The 26,998-nt window shown below is 43.1% G+C and overlaps 1 protein-coding gene across 2 annotated transcripts in view; it reads left to right on the forward strand.

Annotated features, from left to right (window-relative positions):
* LOC126355260 (uncharacterized) overlaps positions 1 to 26,998 on the forward strand; it is a 378,424-nt gene that overhangs the window by 266,200 nt on the left and 85,226 nt on the right. The gene's annotated exons all lie outside the window — the stretch shown is intronic.

The raw sequence follows: 26,998 nt of genomic DNA on the forward strand, positions 1-26,998 counted from the left end.
CGAGTCCGGCCTCGGGCATGGATGTGTGTGATGTCCTTAGGTTAGTTAGGTTTAATTATTTCTAAGTTCTAGTGAAGTGATGACCTCAGAAGTTAAGTCGCATAGTGCTCAGAGCCATTGGCGAAGAGTATTGGCATTAGTTTCGTTGACTGAAGTTGTATGTGTAAAACTGTTTCTCTTAACCATTCCTTCAGCACATTACAAACACAGATATTAAAACGTATCGGAGACAAGCTGCAACCTTGTCTTAACAACCTCCTTTTACAACAGTGGAAATTGTGGAGTCTTGGTACATTGGTTGGTCTTTTGTTTGGGAATCTACATCTACTTCTACATTTATACTCCGCAAGCCACCCAACGGTGCGTGGCGAAGTGACATATATCTATGTATTAGAACTTGAGATTCTGATATGTTATGCTTCTCCCGTACTCTTATCTATGGTTTTAAAGTCATTCATGCAGTTAGTAAACAGTAGATGTGTTTCTCAGTTAAATTCTACATGCTTTTCAATTATTTGATCGAATGGCACTTACCCAGTTGGTTCCTTCATCAATATACTCTTTAAAATGTCAAGCAATTTTCTATTGTAGCCGACATTTGTCTGTTACGTCACATCAGAAACAACTTTTAACGTGTGAAAATTTTAATAAAAAAGAACAGAGAGCTTGTATTCGGAAGCAATCGATCTTCGGCTGTTGAAAAGCAGTTAATACGAGTACAACAGAATTATATCAACGGAACAGAGTGAAGATCACTTGAACAGTTATGCTTTTTCTGCTTACGATGCAGTGTTTGGTAACAGAAAATATTAATACCATATAATGTTTCCCTTTCCGCTTCTGCGTGAAAATCATTCTTGCAGTGATGGATCTGAACTGCATCACAGCATACAGAAGTGGCACAACAGTATTGTTCGGCTGGGAATGGGCAGTGCCGTCTCCTATGACTTACTTGTCGTCGTAATGTTGAACCCTGATTTTCCTTAGACGTAGCTAATACAGAGCATACTTAACATGGCTGGGAAGGGACAACATAAACTAAGTCCATAGAAGAATGACAAAGTGAGTAAAATTTATACTCATCTATGTTGCAGTTCTAAATTTCACGCTCGTCGTCGTCTGTCTCGAGACAGATCAGAGGTCCTGGGTTTCTGATTTCAGAGTAATGACTTCTCTTCGCAGGATCGCAACACAAGGTTTAACTACACATTTCTTTATGACGGCAAAAGCGAAAATTTTCAGCAAACTTTCTTTTTATGTTAAAGAAAGCTTCTGCACTCTCGCGCGTTTTTCATGATAACAAGAAAACTCTGAAGTAACTGATATAAAGAAAACACAAATTTGCTACCAATATAGACTGACTCAAAGAACGCGTGCTTGGCGCACAGCCTACGACAGGTTATAGGCTTGTTGACGAATGAACAGCGACTGCCAGATTCACAGGGATTCATGGCTATGTATTAGAACAAGAGCTTCTGATAAGTTCTAGGAACGATGATTGGTCAAGTTAATAATTATATCAATTTCCAGTTTTAAGCAGTTAACGATTTAAACAAAATCCTATCTTTTTATGATCATAAAAATATAAGAATAGTAGTTTTAAATAATTGTGAAATATAACTTGAGCTTTCTTTATATGTGGTTATAAGAAAAACTAAACTGTAGACGAATTATACTGCAAGGACCGTTATCTAAATTACATTACATATTTTAAGATATAATATATATTTCTCATTATATTACATAATTTATATATTTGAATATTATTGCAGAATTATTATGCATTTTCGTTAAGTTCCATACAGTTTCGTTGAACAGCAAAAATTGAAAATAATTCAAGCTTTATTCTTGTGCTTTTCATATCGTCGTCATTCCCATTTTACTTAAAGCTAAACTGCACACATTCGCTGCAGACAACAATGACTCGTTTAAACGCTTTCCCTTCTTGTTCTCAAACACTTGATAATGAGTAACAGTCAATTGCTTCTAAGATTCTAAGTTAACCATAGCACCGGCTGCGTCTTCGTCGGCATCAAAACTGAAAACATAGATTTCTATTGACAGCGCTTTAACCTCTTATCGTAATCTTTGTTGATCCATTATGGATTGTGGGACAACAGCTGGCATGTATTTCTTGATGCAATAATTTACCAACAGCCGTATGTATAGTAGAAACTTATACAGTAGAAATTTACTTTATGAACTTCTCATGTGCTACAAGTTTCGGCATTACATTGATGCCATCTTCAGGCCCCTGTACAATGAGTAGAACAAATGTACGATTATAAAAATATAGAACATACGTTAACAATTGACAGGTATCGTGTTAACTATGTAAGTGGCTCAAAAGAACATATTGTATATCATTAAAACTATATGTAACATTAGGGCAAATATGGTTCTGTCTGCGTCATGCTGTTGTTAGTAGTTTTCACTGTTTTACTCGAATATAGCACAATAGTTGAACATACGTATATTATTCGTAAATCCATACCATACAGTTGTAATAGGCAATGCAACACAAGAATCAAATTTACTGCATACAATCATATGTCCAGTGGAAGAACATTTTTTAAATAATTACCTAATATAAATAAATAATAGTATAAATTAAAATACAATAAAATGTGACATAACCATGTCAGAATACATAAGTTACGTATGTGTAGCCTATGTCATGTTATGTGTGGTACTATAAATATCTGCCGCAATATTAACGATAAGAAGCATAAAAAGTTTGTCTTAAAACCCAATTGCATTCACGAACTAAACCAATGCAATCGTACTATAAAAATCATCAAACACCTGCTCCCTTAGCCACTAGAGTAGAACTCCTATGTAAGACCACCTCGCACTGTGCTGAGTGGATTAATGCAACGACAGTAGCTGCCTCATATCGTCGTAGTGACAAGGAAGATTCTTTATCTCTGTGTATCAAAAAATGTCTACCTCCCTACATATGAGTCCTATACAATTACGTAGGAATACAACAAGTGGACTCGAATGAATAAAAAGGAAAAGAAGAAAAAGAAAAATATAGTAGGCCGCCTATAAGTCTAAACATAAACCTCAAAATGAAAAGTATACCATCCCTATTACTGACGGTAGCACCTATAACCATGTCAAACCATTCTCAAGGCTGCATTAAGGCCAGGTGTAGTAACGTATAAGATGACTATCAGGATCTTAAGTACCTCATCCTGTGTCATCATATTCTGTCTAATGACCTTAGTGAGTTGGGCACTGTCTGCGTGGGTCTAAATCTCACGGTACCTAAAACCTGGTCAGAATATTTGACTAGCTAAAATCAAACAATAACGAATTTATACCCATCAGCTATGTGTCAAGGAAATGCAATGTTACATCAAGTATAAAAATTGATTAAGTGGCAATTCAGGAGTGCAACGACAGGTGAACAGTACAGTAATGCAACGAGGCTACAAAATGAAATGTAAATTATTGCATCAAGAAATCTTATCGTAATATATTCGCCCTGCCAAAACTGTGGTAAATGCAAAGGATGTCCGATGAAATCACAAACTGAACAATATTTACGAAGCAATCTACAGAGTAGAAATGAACAGCGGATTTCTTCAAAGAAACAAGTTCCACTTACACAGTTGCAAGGACAACATATATCATCTAATAGTGAATTTTACAACGAACTATGTTTTGCATTGACTGCAGGGAACAAACTCCAGAGCAAACTTTGGGTACCTGAATTTAAATATTTCTGATAGAAATATTGCAACCGCAACATTCCAGATGTGTCCAGTGTCAGGAATAATTACCTGGACTCTTGCTACGTTGACATATTAGAAAAAATCAGGGCAGACATTGGAAAATCACCTATATGGGTTTCTGCTGGTGAGACAACGGATGCTGCAGCCTGTTTCATTGCTAATTTAACTGCAGGCTAGTTGGAACCAGGCTGCATCTAAAATCTGTTTAATTTATTGTACACCTTTGGTGGCAACAAATAGTTCAACCATTTCTAGATTCATTAATGACGGACTTTCTGTGACTGATTCTGTGGCCAGATGGCCTAAAATAAGAGGGTCCTACTGATGTACTCAGATGCAGCCCCATACAGGTTGGAAGAGAGTAAATCACTTAATGCATTTTATCCAAACTTAGTGTGTATTACATGTACTGCTCATGCATTGCAACAAGTAGTAGAGACAATTAGATATCAGTTTCCTGATGTAAGTACATCGATATCAGCAACGAATAAGATTTACAATGCTCCAAGCAGCAGCTACCTGATGTACTTCTGCCTCTGCACTCAGTGATAGCAAGGTGGGCAAAATGGATTGAAGCTGCAATTTTCTACATTAAGTACTTTGAAGCTGTTAAGTCACTGACGGAGAATTTTCCTTCTGATCCTGCAGGGTGTGTGAGTGAATCCTTGTCAGCATTCAACAGTTTTAAAGTTCTCAGTTCAGTTTCATATATCGCAATTCACTTCAATTACGTCGCTCCAAGAAGCAGTGGCAATAATGGAAGATGCAGTTCATAATATTAGTGTTGTACCGCGTGAAGTGGGTGGTGTAGTTTCCAGTAAACTCCAATCTATGCTGAATAAAAACCCGGGATACTCAAATCTTGTCATTGTGCCTCGTTATGTAATGGTCCAATTGTATAACCTTCTGTATAAATATGCGCCGTTGGCTTCTTGTGAAGTTGAGCGATCTTTCTCTACTTATAAATACGTATTGTTATGTAGAAAAAGGTGCATGCCAACAGAACATTTGGAAAAGTACATCATAACTAGCTGTGCTTTCTCTTCCAGTGCGACTTAAATGCTTGCTTGGGAACACTTGTATTTCATTATTTTGTAGCAGAAGTGAATTGATTAAAAATGAACCTAGACAATTGACTAGCTGCCTATGAACCTATATTTTGTATGAAAAAAATGAAATTTTTGATTTTACACATAACTGCTTCATTGCATATTTACTTACATATTTCACCAAAATCGGCTACATATTTGTACACATATTTCTTAATTTTATGTTATATAAACTGCAGGCTCTAATTATAACTTCTGAAACTTTTAAATGTGCCACATGTAAAAACTATAACATATTTAGCTTTTCTACAATGTGAATGTATTTATGAAAAGTTAAGTATGTTTTTGAAACGTAGCTATAAATTTCTACTTATTAAAAAACAAAATTTCATGAAAAATTATGTAAATTATATTTCGGAAAACATTTGACATATGTTACATTTGTCATAACTCATGTAAAGTGGAAACTGTAGGATAACTAATTTTCGTAGCACAACATTATCTCACAGAAACATGCAAAAATTATTTTATCAACAAATTTGGAAAGATAGATTTCGCAAATGTACCAATGTATAACTTAACTATTTGAGAAATATGCATCTCATACTTTGTAGCTGAAAATCAGAGTAAACATTATTGAAAAATAAAGTGGTATGGCAAACTTCAGTTAACCCATGAAGCTTCTGTAACTCTTGGTTTTTTACTATGTCTCCCTCACACAACGTCTGGTATAGAATATGCATGAGATTGTGTGATTCTATGGAACACATACTTTTATAAAAATTAATCATCCCATATTGTAAAAATTTGTTGTAAGATATTTTGAAGTAAAATATGCTTCTATTTTGTAACGAAAACTTTCATACAGAAAATGTATAATTGAAACATACATTAATGTGAAGCAGCATAAAGTTGCATATTTGAATACAACTATATTTTGCATAAACTGTGCATTACTCTGGCTATGTAATAAAAAACACATATCAAATTATAGGTTTGATATGACTGGATGTAGTATATGGTCTGTTTACAAAATATAGTACAGCTTTTATATGACCACAAATACACTATATGGCCAAAAGGAAGCATTTGTATAAATCCTAATAAAGGTCTCTTTAATGAAATTAAATCATCAAAAATATTGGGAAAGATTTGTAAAACATTTTTAACTATTATGGTCAATGTTGATAATACTTTTTTACAATTTACTTTTTTGTAGTACGAATCAATATATAGAGTGAATAGAAATTTACAATTGTTTTATCATTTTTTTAAATAATAGATGAATTTATTTGTCCATAATTTTTCTTTCAATAATCATATAAAATAATACAAATGAAACTAATAGTATTCCTTGAGTATTCAAATAATATAATGAAGAAAATAATGTTTACTCATCATTGTGCAATATCACCTGATGATACCAAACATTTCTCGATATGGCTCCAATTCTTTTGAAAGTGGTGTAGGGACATACACTATAACTGGTCATGCCTTCCCACCCGACACTGCGCTAGTTTATCTAATACTTTGTAGGATTACCTTAATGTATCGGCCTATAAGATTTCCTCCTACCTGTTTTCTGTCATTATAAGTGGACGTGCTGGTAGCTAATTTACTTGAAGTTCTAGGATGCCATTAGGATGCGTTCATTAGCAAACACCATGAAACAGTTACGATTAAATAGCCTGAAGCAATTCATCTCAAGACGTTAATAAACTTCTAGAGCATGGTAAAACCGACTATCACAGAAGAATAAGCTCCGACTACGTCCTCTCACTGACTATCACATATGAAAAGGCTCTGAGTACGTACTATCGCCGAATGTAGAGATTGGTGCGTAGCCGAAATCCCTTGCTTACATCGCCACACTTCGTAGCCCTTCGTATATCTTCGGTAATGTAACAATATCCATTAGTCTACTGAATTAAGTGATTTACTGCATAGCAGTTTTGGTATATTAAAGCTCTGATGACCCATGGGCTCGCCCTAGTATTTTCTATGCCAAAAGTGAACTTTTATAACTCATATTTAATAAAAGCAATTCCGATTTTCGCATCAGAACACTTATGGTTCCCCAGCGTATCGATTGCTAAGCTATATCCGTTCTCGAGGTTCGCATACTTCCCCTCACTACAACGTTCACTACCATTCCGTAAGGCCCATTCGTCACCACAATCTTCGTGGTAACCAGCTTCCTACTCGGTGTTATCGTATTGTGCAACGCTGCTTAATGCTTAACGCAACGAAATGGTTATGCAGTCTGCAGATCTCAATTACAACGTAAAGTCTATGAAAATAAACTACAGTTCAAAACAGGAGAGACCTCACAGCTGGTGTTCAGGTCCTTTCTACATTGCGATTTCAGGCTCCTTTTTCTTAGCATTGTGTCCTTTTCAGATTTGACAGCCTCGGTCTGGATGAAATTGCCATTTGCTCCTTCTGTGTCAGACCCTTTCTTTTCAAGTGAAATAAATATCTGAAAATAGCAATGCATGAGGTTGTGTTTAAAAATTGTGTGTAGCCTTTCTGGAATTGGGTGTGGTTCCACAATATATTGAGTGTTACATAATTTTACAGGAACAGAGGTCGTTAGTTTAGCAAATTCGTGATTCAGGGAAAACTGAAATATTCCATGAACAGTTGCTGCTAACTATGTAAATGAAGTGTGAAAAAGTTCATCTCGGCGTATTGAGCCTTCCAGATACAGTCCCCTGTTCGTACCTCCTTACGATAAATTTGCCTAATGTATGAGGACTTGTAATGACTCCTTAATTTGATAATGTTATGACAGTGTTGTCGCCGGCCGCAAGCTGTCTTATAGCACCGGAATTCGTGTTTCAGTGCAAACAGGCAATACTCCTCCACTTCATAATCATATCTTCCCCAGTATTAATAGGCCCCAGTTCCTTTCTGCGAACCCGAAGTAAATGCGCGATAAAACTCGTGGATCATGATTGCGAATTTTCTGTAAACAATAGGAGCTGTTGTTACTCTAGCCATAATCTTTCTGTTAATATGTTTGGTTATGTGTGTCGTGACAGTTCAGTCAATTAATCACGCACTACCGCAGTCTTTTAGACGTAACATTCCTCAAAGCCACTTCAATTTTTTTTTATGTAGCTCAGTCAGCCAGCGATTGTGTTATGAATCACAAACGGATGATAGCGTTTCTCGACAAATAGTTATTAATACTTTTCAAAGTTCCTCTGCACTATTTGTCTGTGTATATTTACTACGACATATGAAATCGGGAGTCTAATAGCAGGTTTTTTTCTGCAGTCTCATAAAGTAGCAACACTGAAACTCCGATCATCGTTTTCGTAGCTATGTTTGTAATTATTTGACAATGTATATGAAATTGTCTCATGTAGTCACCCGCGTTGCATCATTATTCCTCTAACACGACACAGAAACCTTTTTTGACCATAAAAATCTCCAAAACCACGTAATGTATTTCTTACGTCTCGCTATAGCAAAATTCGGTAAAGTCAGAGATATTGTTTTATACTTCGCGCTCTTACTAATCATGATAGTAACTCGAGCTTAGGGATGTTTGTATTTCCTGTAAGATGTCAGTATGAGAATCATCGCTTAAAACTGCAAACTGTCCGTACGCCTTGTGAAAATTAACTCTTGGAGTCTTTTGAAACTAAATAATTTTTTTTCATTATATCTGTCAGGTTCTTCGAATCTCTACATTACGTCTCTCCGTAAACATCTCCAGTCACTACAAGTCAGATTTTTTATAGAGGACAAATTTTAACTGGTCTGCTCACTAGCTCAGATATAACAATATAAACAACACTTTTTATTCATTTTATTTCAATTTTAATCGAAGAAATAGCAGAACAATATCTTCTAACTTCGTAGGAGATCGCTGGCCCCCGGTCGGACTGCAATATCTCCCAGCTACACCTGACGCAACGACGGCTGGAACACCTTATTGTCCCTCATGATGTCTATGATACAGATAATGCACATACACAAAAGCAATACAACAGCTGCAATAGCATTAACAGTGTAATTATAGAAACATATGTCAATACTTGGCTAGCGTCGCTCGGCGGAATTTGTATACTTCATGTCCGACGAATGTTTCATTTGAAAACGTTACAGTCTGTTGAAGGCCTAGCTATGTCCCCAACATAAAGTTTTAGTGGTATAGTAATTGTAGAATTGTTTCTTTCGTGTTGTAAAAATAAAAGAAATATTAAATTGCAGCATACATTGAAACTTCTCTGTTGATCTGCACTGCTTACCAGTTACTGTGGAACAACTCTCAGTTGCTACGAACAATCGACACTTGCTACGGAACACCCGACAAATGACAGTAAAAGGAAATGTAGAGGACAGGACGTGTTAACTGCTGCGAAGTCTTTGCATTCGACTGTTCATGAAGTTCGGTGTTTGTGGAACCGAGTAGTGCGACTGTCTGTGTGGTGCGGATGGCTCGAAGCCGGTTAAAGTGACACTAATGTCGCCACTGTAATAAGTGTGTCCAAAAGTCATCTCGCGAATAAAAAAAGACCGCTGAAGGTGGAAATGCTACCGAAAGTACGCCGGTGGTCGAAGATTGACCACTACACCGCAAGAGGATAGATAACGTAGTCCAAGTGGCGAAAATGAACAGACATCTAAGTCCTGGCCTGATGACTACAGACCTTGCAACAGCTACCAGTAAATATGTCTCTGCCAGAACTACACTCCTGGAAATTGAAATAAGAATACCGTGAATTCATTGTCCCAGGAAGGGGAAACTTTATTGACACATTCCTGGGGTCAGATACATCACATGATCACACTGACAGAACCACAGGCACATAGACACAGGCAACAGAGCATGCACAATGTCAGCACTAGTACAGTGTATATCCACCTTTCGCAGCAATGCAGGCTGCTATTCTCCCATGGAGACGATCGTAGAGAAGCTGGATGTAGTCCTGTGGAACGGCTTGCCATGCCATTTCCACCTGGCACCTCAGTTGGACCAGCGTTCATGCTGGACGTGCAGACCGCGTGAGACGACGCTTCATCCAGTCCCAAACATGCTCAATGGGGGACAGATCCGGAGATCTTGCTGGCCAGGGTAGTTGACTTACACCTTCTAGAGCACGTTGGGTGGCACGGGATACATGCGGACGTGCATTGTCCTGTTGGAACAGCAAGTTCCCTTGCCGGTCTAGGAATGGTAGAACGATGGGTTCGATGACGGTTTGGATGTACCGTGCACTATTCAGTGTCCCCTCGACGATCACCAGAGGTGTACGGCCAGTGTAGGAGATCGCTCCCCACACCATGATGCCAGGTGTTGGCCCTGTGTGCCTCAGTCGTATGCAGTCCTGATTGTGGCGCTCACCTGCACGGCGCCAAACACGCATACGACCATCATTGGCACCAAGGCAGAAGCGACTCTCATCGCTGAAGACGACACGTCTCCATTCGTCCCTCCATTCACGCCTGCCGCGACATCACTGGAGGTGGGCTGCACGATGTTGGGGCGTGAGCGGAAGACGGCCTACCGGTGTGCGGAACCGTAGCCCAGCTTCATGGAGACGGTTGCGAATGGTCCTCGCCGATACCCCAGGAGCAACAGTGTCGCTAATTTGCTGGTGCTGGGAAGTGGCGGTGCGGTCCCCTACGGCACTGCGTAGGATCCTACGGACTTGGCGTGCATCCGTGCGTCGCTGCGGTCCGGTCCCAGGTCGATGGGCACGTGCACCTTCCGCCGACCACTGGCGACAACATCGATGTACTGTGGAGACCTCACGCCCCACGTGTTGAGCAATTCGGTGGTACGTCCACCCGGCCTCCCGCATGCCCACTATACGCCCTCGCTCAAAGTCCGTCAACTGCACATACGGTTCACGTCCACGCTGTGGCGGCATGCTACCAGTGTTAAAGACTGCGATGGAGCTCCGTATGCCACGGCAAACTGGCTGACACTGAGGGCGGCGGTGCACAAATGCTGCGCAGCTAGCGCCATTCGACGGCCAACACCGCGGTTCCTGGTGTGTCCGCTGTGCCGTGCATGTGATCATTGCTTGTACAGCCCTCTCGCAGTGTCCGGAGCAAGTATGGTGGGTCTGACACACCGGTGTCAATGTGTTCTTTTTTCCATTTCCAGGAGTGTATTTCTCGGTGATTGAATAAGTCTGGTTTGCAAGCTCGGAAGCCTGTTAAATGCACCCCACTTCAACCAAGCCATAGTCGAGAAAGAGTTCGTTGGTGTAGGGAGCACGTTGTTTGCGTTCAGTAATAGCGGTCCATAAAGATGTTCTCCAGCGAAACCCACTTCACTGTGGTAAGTTATTCTGGCCACCAGTTAGTGAAGAGAGAGGGAGAGGAGAGAACACGTTATACATCACAGAATGTTCATGAACGTCATGAGTATGACCTAGGCGTTATGGTGTGGGCAGGAATTATGCACAATGGCCGAACACTACTGACTATCTTTGCTCTTGGTATCATTGCAGCACAGTGGTAATGCACGGAGATCATTCCGGATCATATCCGTGTGTTTATGGGTGCGTTGGGCCCCAAATTCCTGTTCATGAACGACAATGCTGCCCACACAAGGCCTCTGATGAATGTATGGAATGGCTAGCATACACCCAGCGCCTAAACGCTATAGACCATTCCTGGGACGCCCTTGGCAGACGCGTTTCTCAACGAACACCCCCTCCCTGAACCGCGCAAGAATTGACGACCACCTTGACAGAAGAGTGGGACAATATTCCTCATAGGAACATACCCCAAATTTTTTTGTTGTGGACTGACGTTACCAATGTATATTTCTTCACAAATAAAATTTTATGATGCTCTGTTTCTGAGTAATGGACAATTCACGCTTATACGAACGTATCTAAAGTAGTACTGCGGTGACAGCAAATGGGCTAAAAGGTATTTTAGCATGATAACCAAAAATTATGGAAATCTGGGAAGAATACAAATTCCGTAAAAAATTTCTAATGAAATTTTTACTTTTTTCAGATAAAGAATCTTAAGTTGAACATTTTCAGTTAACTGGGATCTATGAGCAGAGTATTCAGAAAAATTGCAAAGCAACTGATTTTGTGTTAACATTGCATTATGCATACCTTTTTGTTGTTTAAGTGCTTCAAAGTATATAAATGCGTCCAAGAACATAGGTAAACTGTTAAAACATTACTGATCTATAGAATTCGTTTCATACTGCGTTGCCAGAAACAACCTGAAAAACGTATAAGGGGGTTGCAGAGGAGGCTACAATGAGAAATAATTGTTAAGAAAAAAAAATTCGATACGTTATGTCATTTCCGCGTTATTTAACCTTGAAGTCAGCCAATCAGGTTGTTGCGCACGCAAATTCAAGCACCTGTACGCTCTAAAATGCGGCCCATGAGCTACCACTTCATAAATTCCCACTGTCAGTTAAAATTTGCCTTTTCCGGAAGTGATAAATTAGCCTAGGTAAGTAAAATGTTCATTTGTTCGGTCTGAGGAACCCGGAGAAAGAACTCGTTTGGCGACACCACCTTTGGGTGGCTTCTGGAAGGCTGCTTGGTTGACTGACTGCAATGCTAAATAACTCGGAAACGGCATAACCTATCGGACTGTTTTCTTAGCGATTATTTCTCAGCACAACCTCCCCTGCAACACCCTTACTAGCTTTTCGGACTCTTTCTGACCACCTTGCATAAGCAGAACACGCTGCTGTAGCAGGGATAAGAAGGCAAACAGGAAAAAAGCGCTGTTGGACCACAAAAAGGCGAATAAGTTCCCCTTTAAAAGACCCTGACAGAAAAGTGGAAAACCAGCTACCTCAATCCTCATTCTGCCTTCCTCAATTTCTGGCATGCGAACGTATTCGCACGTTTTTGTGCTGAAAGAGAGTAGCAGAGAGACTGGCGGTGGAAGAGAGAGGAGACGGTGATGATGATAGAGAGGAAACGACAGCGAAAGAGAGAGATGGACGAAGACAACAGCAGTGGGAGCCAAGGGCAGAGGAGATATTGATGGTCAGTGAGAGACAGTGGCAGTAACAAAGAAAGAGAGGTGGATGGAGATAGAAGTTGTGGGAGGAAACGAGAGAGGAGACAGTGGGAATGAAAAATGTAAGTGAGTGGAGAGAGTGATAGAGAGAAAGCGGCAGTGAAAGAGAAAATATGAATGAAGACAACAGCAGTGGGAGCCAAAGGGAGAGGAGACATTGATAGTCAGTGAGAGACAGAGGTAGTAACAAAGAAAGAGAGATGCATGGAGATAGAAGCTGTGGAAGCAAAAGAGAGAGGAGAGAGTGGAGATGAAAAAAAAGCAGATGAGTGGGGACCGTACAGCGGCTTGGGGTATCTGGATCCTGCCAGACCGCCGAACTTTAACAGGTAGGTATAGGGGAGGGCGTACTTCGGAAGGAATTTTTTAATACGTGGGTGTACAAGAAAGAAAGTTGGATCCTCCAGAATTCTAAGACGCTGTGTTACGGTGGAGATAATAGCAGTAGGAAAGATAGTGTAAGTGTGAAAAAATACAGTTACTCGGGAATATATTGTAAATCAATAGGAAAAAAGGAGAGAGTGATAGAGAGAGAAATGTATAGACAGTGGCAGTGAGAGGGGCATGCTCAGTATGAAAGCTTAGCTATACGGAGAGACTAGGTTAAAGGATTTGGAATGTTATGTATTAGAAGAGCGAATTTGTTCGTATGCCAAAATTTTTGGCGAAGAAGGCAGAATGAGAATTGAGGCAGCTGTTTTCCCACTTTTCTGTCAGGGTCTTTTAAAGGGGAACCTTTCATGTGCTCCGACATTTTCGCTCTGGCGTAATATACATCTCACTAAATAAGTCTCAAACGAAAAAACAAAGAACGAAACTCGTCTAGCTTAAAGGGGGAAACCGGATGGCGCTATGGTTGGCCTGCTAGATGACGGTGCCAAGGGGTCAAACGGATATCAACTGCGTTATTTTTTAAATATAAGCCCCCGTTTTTTATTACATATTCGTATAGTATGTAAAGAAATATGAATGTTTTAGTTAGACCACTTTTTTCGCTTTGTGATAGATGACGCTGTAATAGTCACAAACGTATAAGAACGTGGTATCACGTAACATTCCGCCAGTGCGGACGGTATTTGCTTCGTGATACATTACCCTTGTTAAAATGGACCGTTTATCAGTCGCGGAAAAGGTCGATATCGTGTTGATGTATGGCTGTTGTGATCAAAATGCCCAACGGGAGGGTGCTATGTATGCTGCTCGGTATCCTGGACGGCATCATCCAAGTGTCCGGACCGTTCGCCGAATAGTTACATTATTTAAGGAAACAGGAAGTGTTCAGCCAACTCTGAAAGGTCAACTACAACCTGCAAAACACGATGATGCCCAAGTAGGTGTTTTAGCTGCTGTCGCGGCTAATCCGCACATCAGTAGTAGACAAATTGTGCGAGAACAGGGAATCGCAAGAACGTCGGTGTTGAGAATGCTACATCAACATCGATTGCACCCGTACCATATTTCTATGCACCAGGAAATGCACTGCGACGACTTTGAACGTCGTGTACAGTTCTGCCACTGGGCACAAGAGAAATTACGGGACGATTACATATTTTTTGTACGCGTTCTATTTAGAGACGAAGCGTCATTCACCAACAGCGGTAATGTAAACCGGCATAATATGCACTATTGTGTAACGGAAAATCCACGATGGCTGCGACAAGTGGAACATCAGCGATCTTGGCGGGTTGATGTATGGTGCGGCATTGTGGGAGGAAGGATTATTGGCCCCCATTTTATCGATGGCAATCTAAATGGTGCAAAGTATGCTGATTTCCTACGTAATATTCTACCGATGTTAATACAAAATGTTTCACTGCATGACAGAATGGCGATGTACTTCCAACATGATGGATGTCCGGCACATAGCCCGCGTGCGGTTGAAGCGGTATTGAATAGCATATTTCATGACAGATGGATTGGTCGTCGAAGCACGATACCATGGCCCGCACGTTTACCGGATCTGACGTCCCCTGATTTCTTTCTGTGGGGAAAGTTGAAAGATATTTGCTATCGTGATCCACCAACAACGCCTGACAATATACGTCAGCGTATTGTCAATGCATGTGCGAACATTACGGGCGAACTACTCGCTGTTGAGAGGAATGTCGTTGCAAGTATTGTCAAATGCATTGAGGTTAACGGACATCATTTTGAGCATTTATTGCATTAATGTGGTATTTACAGGTAATCACGCTATAACAACACGCGTTCTCAGAAATGATAAGTTCACAAAGGTAGCGTACCACATTGTAACAACCGAAATAAAATGTTCAAACGTACCTACGTTTTGTATTTTAATTTAAAAAACCTACTTGTTACCAACTGTTTGTCTAAAATTGTGAGCCATATGTTTGTGACTATTACAGCCCCCATACAGCACAAAGCGAAAAAAGTGGTCCAACTAAAACATTAATATTTATTTACGTACTACACGAATATGTATTAAAAATAGGGGTTCCTATTTAAAAAGCCGCAGTCGATATCCGTTTGACCTATGGCACGGCCATGTAGTGGGCCAACCATAGCGCCATCTGGTTTCCCCCTTCAAGCTAGACAAGTTTTGTTCCTTGTAGTTTTTTTTTTCTTTTGACGCTTATTTCGCGAGACATTTGGCCCGGTACGATCAATGGACCACTCTGTATATTATATGAAGTCTCTTGAGTGAGCGCGCCAAGTTTCTGTTACTTCTGACAGATAGCGTGGCTGCAAGACAGTTTCGAAATGGCGTCTGTAGGTGATGTACATTACAAGCAACGTGCCGTCATTGAATTTCTCACTGAATGGAAAAAAAACTGCGGGGAATATTCACAAACGCTTGTGCAAAGTCTATGGAGCATCTGCTGCGGATAGAAGTACAGTTAGTCGCTGGGTTATCAGAAGGCGGTTCGGCGGAGCTCCACGATTTGCAGCGTTCGGCGAGACCATCCACAGCTGTCACACCTGACATGTTGCAGCGAGCAGGTGTTGTCATTTGCGAAACAGACACGTTGTGACTCGGCAGTTGGCGCTGCATCTGTCAATCAGCAAAGGAAGTTCACGCAGTGAAGCACTGGCTCCGCCACCAGGACACGGATTGGTACCGACGGGGCATACACGTCCTTCCTTCGTGCTGGAGGAAGGCTGTAGAACAGGATGAGAATTAGGTGAAAAAGTAGGGTTGTAGAGTAAAACACCATTCTTTCGTGTGTGTAATTCTCATTGTGTTCAATAACGACTGTTGAACGTAAAAACAGATGGTTGGACAGAGAAATTACCACCTGATTGGAACACGGCTCTGATCCATCCCCTTCACAAAAAGGGAGATGATGCTGATCTGAACAACTACCGTTGAATTTCTCTTGCCCCAGTAACATATAAGATTCTCTCCAAGGCATTACTAACAAGGGCAGAAGATCAACTGGACAGTCAACTGGGAGAATATCAGGGATGCTTCAGGAAGATCAGTTCCTTTGCTGAACAGATCCTCAACCTCAAGACGGTAATGGCATACTTCAAGATGAGAAACCACAAAGTGGTTGTCACCTTTGTTGATTTCAAGAAGGCCTGCGACTCTAAAGATAGAGAATCGCTCAACAAAATGCTCCAGACTCATTCTAGAAACCTTGACAAACACCCATTCCAAGGTCAAATTTAGAGTTGATATCTCAAAGAGCTTCGCGATAAAAACTGTAGGAGACAAGGGTATGGATTCTCCTATCTTCTCTTTAACTGTGTGCTCGAAAAGATTGTGAGAGAATGGCGCAAATAACTGAACAATTTGGGCGTCCAGAGTGGTGTCTACCTGGGCCATAAGAATGAAGGACTGATTGCCTGGCTTTTGGAGACGACATGGTGCTGATTCCTGATTCTCTTGAACTGGCAACAATGCAGGTAAACTGCCTCAGAGAGCGGGCAGCCAAAGTGGGTATTCAAGTTTGCTGGAGAAAACAGAGTTCTCCAACATCAAAGAAGCTAATAAAGAGATGTTACTAGACCAGGAAAAGATCAAAAAGACTGAGAAATTTAAGTATCTCGGCGAATGGATTGAACCCAACTTATCAGAAAAAAACGTCATTATTCAATTAGAGTCAATAAGTTGGAACTAGCCTATCGACCGAACACCTACAACAAGAAATGCCAGTCACGCAACCTGAAACTGAAGCAATACAATCAGTCATACGACCAGAAGCCCTGTATGTCATGTAATGTCTTTCTATGAACCGGAGAGGTATGATGGAGAAATGGGAAGTCAGAGAGAGGATATCCTCAGGATGATCCTAGGCCAGGTAGAAGAAGCTGGGGAATTCAGAATGAGACATAACTCGGAGCTCTACGAATATATCGAGAGGTTCTCTGACTGTGCAAGAAAAAGAAGGGTAGCTTTCTACAGCCATGTTGGAAGATTGCCTCCAAGCAGATTCACCAACCTTCTGTTCACCTTCTCGCAAAACAAGAAGGTTCGCACCACTTGGGTGACAGAAGCTGAGATGGACATTAAAGAACTGGGAATAACTGATGTCCAGAACAGACAGTCTGTGAGACTCACCCTGAAGGAAGTCCGAGGATTTCAGGAAAAGCCCCGAAGAAAAGGTACCCCCTGGACAGAAGAAAGGAAGTAGGTATGCCGGCAAAAGATGCGACAGTACTGGGCAAAGATCAAAGCCCAAAAGTTGAACAAGCGTGGTCCAAAGTAGGCCCATTCTAAACAAAAAGAAGAAAGGATTGTTGAAGAAAAAAATGCGGTGCATTACTTCCTGGGCAACAAACGTATATGACGGTCCCCTTAGCTACTTAATATCTTCCCTCTTATAGCCACTGGAAGCAAAGATATTTTCTAGAGGATTCCTTTCCTTTGGTAGGTCGTCCTTGTCCCATACAGTCTTCGTCCTGTGTCTCAACAATGTAAGACAAGTAATTCACTGTCCTAAGTGATGGCAGGTCGTAACTGGGAAACGTAGGTTCGTATGAGTGGGTTTTCTGTACACCTCACATAACAAAAAATGTTCAAATATATGTGAATTCCTAAGGGACCAAACTGCTGAGGTCTTCGATCCCTAGATTTACACACTACTTACACTTACATAACGCTAAGAACAGCCCCCACACCCATGCCCAAGGGGGACTCAAACCTCCGGCGGGAGGTTCACATCGCAAAATACCATCATGTTTTTCCTACACGTGTACATGTCTTGTCAGTGTCTATGGTGAAACTGATCTTTTTATGAATGTTGTTTAGGTGGCCGAGGAATTCGTCGAGAGAGTTCCCATTACATTGCCACACCACCTGACGTCATCACAACACTGCGAGAACCTCCATTTCCACAACTGTTTTCCCATATAGCAGAAGACATCGTTTCTTGGTGCATCGTAACTGCTGCATAATAATCTGTTTTGTTTCATACGTTTCTACACTGGATAAGCAAAGTCATTACTACAGGTAACAGTGTCGCAACTGCCTCCCCCTGTCCCATCCTCCCCTCTGATGACTCCAAAATAATTGCAACATTCATCAAGTGAGGCGTCAGAGGGCAAAGGACACAATTCTGTAGGGCCAGGATTCAAATTCCCATCCAGATTTAGAGTATTTGCAGTTTCCATAAACTATTTAAGGTAATTACTGGCTTGATTCACTTGAAAAACGTCACAGTTAATTTACTACGCCGTTTTTGGTCAGTCTGAGCTTACATGGAATTTCCAAGAACCACATCGGCAGACTTATACAATAATTCAAATTTTACACAACGTTGAGAGTACATCACGTTTTCCCATATCGTAGTACGAAACTGAAATTTTATCATCATCATCATCATCATCAGTTTTCTGCTACGTTCGTGGATAATTTGCTCTCTGTTTCAGGCAGCCTATCGCGTCATTCTTAATGCTGCAATATGTACTACAGTCAAGTACGTCGTCTAGGTTCTGAAATATCTTCCTCTGTTGTTTCCTTTTCCCTTACACATCCCTTTTGCTTTTATAAGACCTTCCTTCTATATTAATATATAAGCTGTCCAGTTTCTACTCCTTCGCTTTATTACACTCAGTAATTGTCATTACTGAGACACTCTTCTGAGACCTTCTTAATTTTGACTCTATCGATCTAACGTATTCTTTCCATCCTTTCTCTCCGTCGTACTTTCTTTCCATCCTTTTGAATAAGTTGGATAGCTAGGTGGAGGAATGAATAAAGTATGTCACTTGCTTTTTTTTCTGCAGCTGGTTCTACGAAGTCTTATCTCCGCCCAGTGATACTTTCGGAAAACAATGAAATGTGTCACTAGCTTTTTTTCTACTAAGTCTTATCTCCGTCCATTGATAATTTCTACACAGAGATAATGAAAACAGTCACCTTAATAACAAGTCCGCTGTCAAGTTAGATGACTGGTCCCAGAAGACGAACCGGAGAAAGAGTGTCATAGGTGATGCTTGTCATCCCTGACGTTTTTTTTTTTTTTTTTTTTTTTTTGCGACCTCATGAACGAGCACCGAATGCGAACAATAAGAGATACTGATTGACAACTAGAGACTATCAGCGCACTAACACCTGAGACCGTGACTCCCCCAGACAAGTAAGCGCTAGAGCACTGCATCTGTGAGGCGAAATCAAGAGCGGCAGTAAACCCATCCCGCGAGGTCTTCTAAAGGTGAATTCACACTGGGCATCAACGGAACAGGAGCCGACGTCACTGTCAAACGGTGGTGTGTTGGCCCTAGACAGAACGTAAACGCAACATCACTTAGCTTAGCCCAGTATCAATTGGTGAAAGTGGGATTATGAGATGCCATCCAAGATAGAAGATGTGGGAATATAATATCAGAATAAAGGCACTAGCAATGATAAGATTTATTAGTGACCAAAGAAAATTTCATAACGGATGCGCCTGACAAAGTTTGAAAGGTAAACAGCTATGAAAAACAGCAACAGTAAGAGGGTTTTACAGGATTTCATCTTACTTTCAGTGTTTAAAAAAATTGTAGAACTTGAGGACCAATATTACAGGAAATTAACGGGAAACGTGTCGTCCAGACATTTGAAACCACTGACACTTCTAGAGAAAATGAGTACAAACACTTTGAAAAAAGTTTAGAAGGCAATACGTTGATCCATTTGTCCTATTTACAGATTTTTTTTTCTTCCTAAGAACAAAATTGGTATCCTGAGTGCATGTGAAGAAGACTTACAGGATCTGTTGGATGGAATGAACAGTCTATTGAGTACAGAATATGGATTGAGAGTAAACTGGAAAAAGACAAAGGTAATGAGTAATAGTAGAAACGAGATTAATGGGAAACTTAACATCAAAGTTTACGGTCACAGAGTAGACGAACTTATGGAATTCTGCTACTTTGGAAGAAAAATAATCCCCTGCCGAATGAAGCAAGGAGAATATAAAAACTAGACTAGCACTGGCAAAGAGAGCATCCCTGGCCAAGAAAGTCTGCCAGTATCAAACATAGGACTTAATTTGAGGAAGAAATGTCTGAGAATGTATGATTGGAGCATAGCATTGTATGGCAGTGAATACTGAGAGCGGGAAAACCGGAGCAGAAGAGTATCGAAGAGTTTGAGATGTGATGCTACAGAAGAATGTTGAAAATTGGGTTGACTGATGAAGAAAGGAACGATGAGGTTATCCACAAAGGAAGGAACATACAGAAACGGTGACAAGAGAAGGGGCAGAATGATACGAGTTACGTTACAACATCTGGAACAGTACTGGCGGGAGCTGTAGAGGGTAAGAACTGTAAGGGAAGACAGGGATCTGAATACATCCAACAAATAACTGAGGACGTAAGTTGCGAGTGCTTCTCTGAGATGAAGAGGATAGCAAAGGAGAGGACTCGTGGCGGCATCAAACCAATCAGAAGAGTGACAACTAAACAGAAGTGTAAGCTTTATGTTTGACCAGAAATTAGTAAAAGTAATCTGTCTGCCAGTTTTGGATATGTAGTTGAGTTGTTTTTGGAGAAGAGACCAAACTACGAGGTCATCGGTCTCATCGGATTAGGGAAGGACGTGGAAGGAAGTCGGCTGTGCCCTTTAAAAGGAACCATCCCGGCATTTGCCTGGAGCGATTTAGGGAAATCACGGAAAATCTAAATCAGGATGGCCGGACGTGGGATTGAACCGCCGTCCACCCGAATACGAAACCAGTGTGCTAACCACTGCGCCACCTCGCTCATTTTGGATATCTGGCCTCTTTTGTAAAAGAACACTCATGGAGAAAATGTCTAAATCGTCATGAAAGATTTGCAGTGTGTTACAAAAACACGTTAAACAATAAAATAAAAACCATAAAGAAGCAAGAGCACAAATCTGGTTACTATATCGTAATTGAGTGTTTTGAGAATAGGCTAAATTACGGTGTCAGTAGATGATGCAACCTTCGCACCCACTCCCCCCCCCTCCCCCACCAACGTCAACGTCAGTACTATCCTCTCAAAGAACACGAGAAAGATAGGCTGCGGCACATGCGTCAAAGAATGTGATATAGGTCTTACGAGTGGTAGCAGCCGACTCTGGCGGAGAGAGTTTAATTATTGCTCACTCCGTGTTTAAACGCTGCATGCATTTCGATAGCAATCACAACGTTAAGATTTATAGCGGGTATATTTTCATTGCCATGTCGATTTCCCGTGGGCCCTGCAAGGAGCCGAGCGTTCGGGAAACATGGTGGGCAAGCCCACTAATGTGACGTCACAAGTCCGTTGTGAGGCCCGTATTTCTCGTGCACCCCATTTTCTCCCTTCACATCCCATTGTATCACCTCCCAACCTCTTCCGCCATCTCCAATGCATTGCAGGATATCGAGCTATTCTGTTTCATGAAATCAAGTGTTGGCTTGGCAGAAGTGCCAACACCTTGTTACTAGAGGAGGCCGAAATGCACGCGTTTTAGCTCACGCAGGCTGGCGTGAGGAGGGAAGGACTATACTGACGTGAGGTCTGGAACATGACAAGGAATTAGAAGTCAGAAAAGGGACGGAATTAGTTTGATACTTAACTGTAATCCATTAATGATGAACGTCGCTCTTGACGGTACATGATTCATAATATTATCTGTTCAGAATAGTAACTGAATATGGCGCCTTGCCTGGTCGTAGCTAATGGCGTAGCTGAAGGCTATGCTAAAATGTCGTCTCCGACAATGAGAGCGTATGTAGTCAGTGAAACATCGCTAGCAAAGTCGGCTGTACAAGTGGGGCGAGTGCTAGGGAATCTCTCTAGACTAGACCTGCCGTGTGGCGGCGCTCGGTCTGCAGTCACTGATAGTGGCGACACGCGGGTCCGACGTATACTAGCGGACCGCGGCCGATTTAAAGGCTATCACCTAGCAAGTGTGGTGTCTGGCAGTGGCACCACATAAACCGTAAAAAAGTCCACGGAACATTTATATACCACAACTTCGCATCCTACACACAACCGAGTGTAGTCATATGGCCACACAAACTGCGCAGAGGCTTTGTCGTCAGGTATTATCATTTTCGGTAGCTTCGCTACCTACGCTAAGTTTATTTGCCCTGCAATGACGCATACCGCAGCCGAATGCATACCACTCGGATCTGCGACGCGCGTGCAACGCTGTAGTGGGGGCGATGCTGAGAGTGTGTCGTTTGGATGCGCGCAGTGGGCAGTCCCGACCGCGTGAGCTCGCGGCGCGAGCTGGAGGAGGAGACGGCGCGCGCGCTGCTGCGCTGCTACCAGCAGCTGGACGTGGCGCTGGCCGCGCGCAGGCACCTGCCGCCGCAGCGCTTCCAGCAGCTGAGCCGGCGCCAGACGCGCCGCGACCACTGCCTCCTCGACGTCATCTGGCCCGCCGCGCGCCGCGACGCCGCCGTCACGGCCGCCGCCGCCGCCGGAAACGGCCCACCTCCCGACCCCGACCAGCTGGACGAAGCCGTCTACCTGTGCGGCGGCGCGCTCGCTCCGGACGCCGAGTCTTATGCCGTGTTCGCGGAGCTGATGGTACCCCTCGCTTGCGAACTCCACGCGTTGGCCGGACCTCACCAGGTGCCCGCGGACCACCCCCCTTCCTCGTTCCGTAGCGACCGAGACCTCCGAGAGGGAGACGACGCGCTACTCGCGCTCCCTGACGTCGACTCTTCCGGCAAGTGCGTGCGAGACTGTACCGGGGAGGTCTGTCGAAACCTGGACGGGTTGCCCCTGCCTCTCGGTATGACGCTGTCGGAGCTGGAAATGGTCGAGCGTAAATTTCTGAACGAGCTGGAGGGCGGTGCCCTCGAGGGAGGCGACGTTTCGGACGGCGTCTACGTCACTCTGCAAGACGTGCTGGACGGGAGGGGCGACCTGCTGGCACGGCTCCGCGCCGAGGGATTGGCCATTCCGCTGCCGCCGTCGCAGACCGTGGGCTCCGCCAGCCTGATCAACGGGCCGCACTGGCCGAACGGGCGCGGCGTCTTCCTCAGCGCCGACGGCGAGGCGGCCGTCTGGATGAACGTGCAGGAACACCTGCGGGTGGTGGTGCGCGCGCGCAGGCCGGCCGACTGCGCGGCGCGGCTGGAGCGCGCGCTCGCGCGGCTGTCGGCGGCCGCGTCCGACGGCTTCGCGCGCGACCGCCGGCTGGGCTTCGTGGCGGCGCGGCCGTGCGCGCTCGGCTGCGCGCTCACGCTGACCGCGCGCGCGCGCCTCCCGCGGCTGTCGCGCGACCAGCGCGCGCTGCGCCGCCTGTGCGCGGCGCGTGGCCTGCGCGTGGGGACCGCCGGCCCGGCGCACGCGCCGCCGCTGCTGCTGCTCTCCGCACGCCGCCTGCTCGGCGTCGACGAGAGCGCGGCTGCCGAGGAGTTCTGCACGGCGGTCGCCAACGTCGTCCAGCTGGAGCAGACGGCGGCCGCTTCGGAAGGTTTCTTTGGTGGCATATTTAAGAAAAAGTGACGCTGATTCTTAAAAGTATGTGTTGTGATGATCACTTGTGCAGCACCTGCCCACACGGTATTGCAGTTTTCGCCGTATAAAATATAATTAACATCTTTGTTTCTACTGTCGTCATATTTTACTAATTATGCAGGGTGTTACAAAAAGGTACGGCCAAACTTTCAGGAAACATTCCTCACACACTAGGAAAGAAAATATGTTATGTGGGCATGCGTCTGGAAATGCCTACTTTCCATGTTAGAGCTCAATTTTATTACTTCTCTTCAAATCACATTAATCGTGGAATGGAAATACACAGCAACAGAACGTACCAGCGTGACTTCAAACACTTTGTTACAAGAAATGTTCAAAATGTCCTCCGTTAGCGAGGATACGTGCATCCACCCTCCGTCGCATGGAATCCCTGATGTGCTGATGCAGCCCTGGAGAATGGCGTATTGTATACAGCCGTCCACAGTACGAGCATGTGAGAGTCTCTACATTTGGTTCCAGGGTTGCGTAGACGAGTTCTTCCAAATGCCCCCATAAATGAAAGTCGAGAGGGTTGAGGTCAGGAGAGTGTGGAGGCCATGGAATTGGTCCGCCTCCACCAATCCATCGGTCACCGAATCTGTTGTTGAGAAGCGTACGAACACTTTGACTGAAATGTGCAGGAGCTCCATCGTGCATGAACCACATGTTGTGTCGTACTTGTAAAGGCACATGTTCAACATTACCTTCCTTCAATTGGGCCAACTGGCGGTGAATCGAGGAAGTACAGTACATACTGACGAAACTAAAATGAGCTCTAACATGGAAATTAAGTATTTCCGGACACATGTCCACCTAACATCTTTTCTTTATTTGTGTGTGAGGAATGTTTCCTGAAAGTTCGGCCGTACCTTTTTGTAACACCCTGTATTTCCACTTCTGTGTGCAGTAGTCAGTCTGCTGGCCACCCACGCCAAAGAAAGAAAAGCGATGAAGAGAAACAGTGATCTACACATTTCCATTATTTATTTTCTAGAAATTTCATCTCTCACGATCTAAATTTCCGAAAGGCTTTATAAACGTTCCCCTTCGGCAGTTTCTTACCCCTATTACTTTACTTAATTTCTCGTGATTCATTCCCAAGTGCTGTATGCATCAACACGTCGTAATATAAGAGGTGATCAAAACGTTTCCATTCGAGGGCCACACCAACCCCTTACTTTCATGTCGGTGCTTATACACTGTGATTCAAAAGTAACTGTACACACTTTCTGGGTGCAATGTATGCATCAAAATAAGAATGAAATGTTAAATAAAGTTTTGTCTGAAACTGCTTTATTTCCGAGTTATGATGCATAATGTCATTTGTGGTTGACATTACATCGTGGGCTACTACAGACTTTTGTCGTGTCGTGTTCACCTGCATATTGGCTAATATCGCTTTGAGCCTGGCCAGTTAGCCGAGTGGTCTAACACACGGCTTTGCGGAGTGGAAAGGAGTGCCTGGTCTCCGGTACGAATCCACCCAGCAGACTTGTGTCGAGGTCTGCAGGGCCGGCCAGTCTGTGGATCGGTTTTAGGCGGTTTTCCATCCGCCTCGTCGAATACGGGCTGGTTCCCCTTAATCTGCCTCAGCTACACTACGTCTGCAATTTTGCGCAAATAAGTTCTCCACGTACGTGTACACCACCACTACTCTATGACGCAAACATAAGGGTTACACTCGTCTGGTGTGAGACGTTCCCGGGAGGGGGTAGGGAGGGGGGAGGCAGGGGGGGTTGAACCGCACAATAACCTTGGGTTCGGTGTGGGGCGGTGGAGAGGTGAAGTGGACTGTGATAGGCGTCGTGGGGTTGTGGACCACTGCAGCTGCGGTAAGGACGGTGCCTCTCCGTCATTTCTAGGTCCCCAGTTAACATACAACATACAATATTGCTTTCAACAACCTCGGTTGATTTTGATATGAAAGGTCTTTGTTTACTTAACTTTGGTGTGGTCTGTTGTACTCTACAGCACTGTTGTAGCACAGCAGCAATGAATGTACTATGTACATTCATTGTGTCCATAGTTTACAGACTGCAGTCATTGTGTGCAGTACAGTGGTGTACTCAAGCAATGAATACGTGGGTAAGCACCTCCTTTACAGCACAGCAGAAGGCAACGCACAATCAGCATGACCATGGTATATGGGAATATTTCCAAACAGATGATCCCTGAAAATGATAGATGAAGATCCTACCGTATGTACCTATCATATAATTGTGATTGTAGGGGTTTCTCAATCAACCGTATGGCACCTGCTTTGTAAGTCCTCTGATTTCACCTACAGAAGGTACAGCAGCTGACACCTGTAGACTACCCTGATCATCAGAATTTCTGTCAGTGGTTATTCGAGCATCATGCTGCTGATCCACTATTCGAACGTTTATAACATGCACTTGTAGGCATGTGAGAATCTACAGTACATGGATCTCAACATTGTGTTGGAGTGAACATTTGGTATGATACAGTGGGCAACCAGTTACGCATACTGCATGTTGCTCCACAGTACCTGACTGGCAGAGTGTACCAACAATTTTTGGAACATGAATTGTGTGGTCTCCTTCATGATATCCCACAAGCTACATGGGCAACTTATGGTTTATGCATTATGGTGCCCCTGCACATTTCAGTCTGAAGGCAAGAGAGTGTGTCAATGTTGCTTGTCCTGATAAGTGAATAGGTCATCAAGGACCATTTGCTTGGCCAGCCAGATCCCCAGATCTTAACCCCCTGGACTTCTACCTTGGGGGCCATCTCATGCTCATGTATGGTGTTGCAACTGAGAATGTAGCACAAGTACAGCAGCGAACTGAAAATGATTGACAACTGTGCAAAATGAGATTAATGGAATCTGTAACACTCCGAGAGTGGTGCGACATCGAGCACATCACTGTCTCCACCTACATGTTCTGGGGTAAATGTGCAGCATGTAGTTGTGTTGAATGTTGTGTCCCTTCATGTTGTTGCTTGCTGATTCTGTTGTTTATGTATCACTTGTGATCCCTACAGTACTGCACAGTTATGAAACAAAGCAACTTCCGACAAGACTTTATTTAACATTTTGTGCTTATGCTGAAGGATATATAACACCCACGAAGTGTGTAGTTACTTTTCAATCACTCTATATACTCACATCAGAGTCACGCTCGGTTACACATATGCTGCATTAATGCACTCAAATCGAAACAACTTTAACTGTCTCTTTTTTACGTTTATTGTTGTTTTGTCCCCCCACACCCCATATGGGCAGAAGGTGGGCTGTCAGCGATACACGCAAACCCCTCTTCAGCT

Source organism: Schistocerca gregaria, chromosome 3, assembly GCF_023897955.1.
Source record: "Schistocerca gregaria isolate iqSchGreg1 chromosome 3, iqSchGreg1.2, whole genome shotgun sequence".
NCBI lineage: Eukaryota > Metazoa > Arthropoda > Insecta > Orthoptera > Acrididae > Schistocerca > Schistocerca gregaria.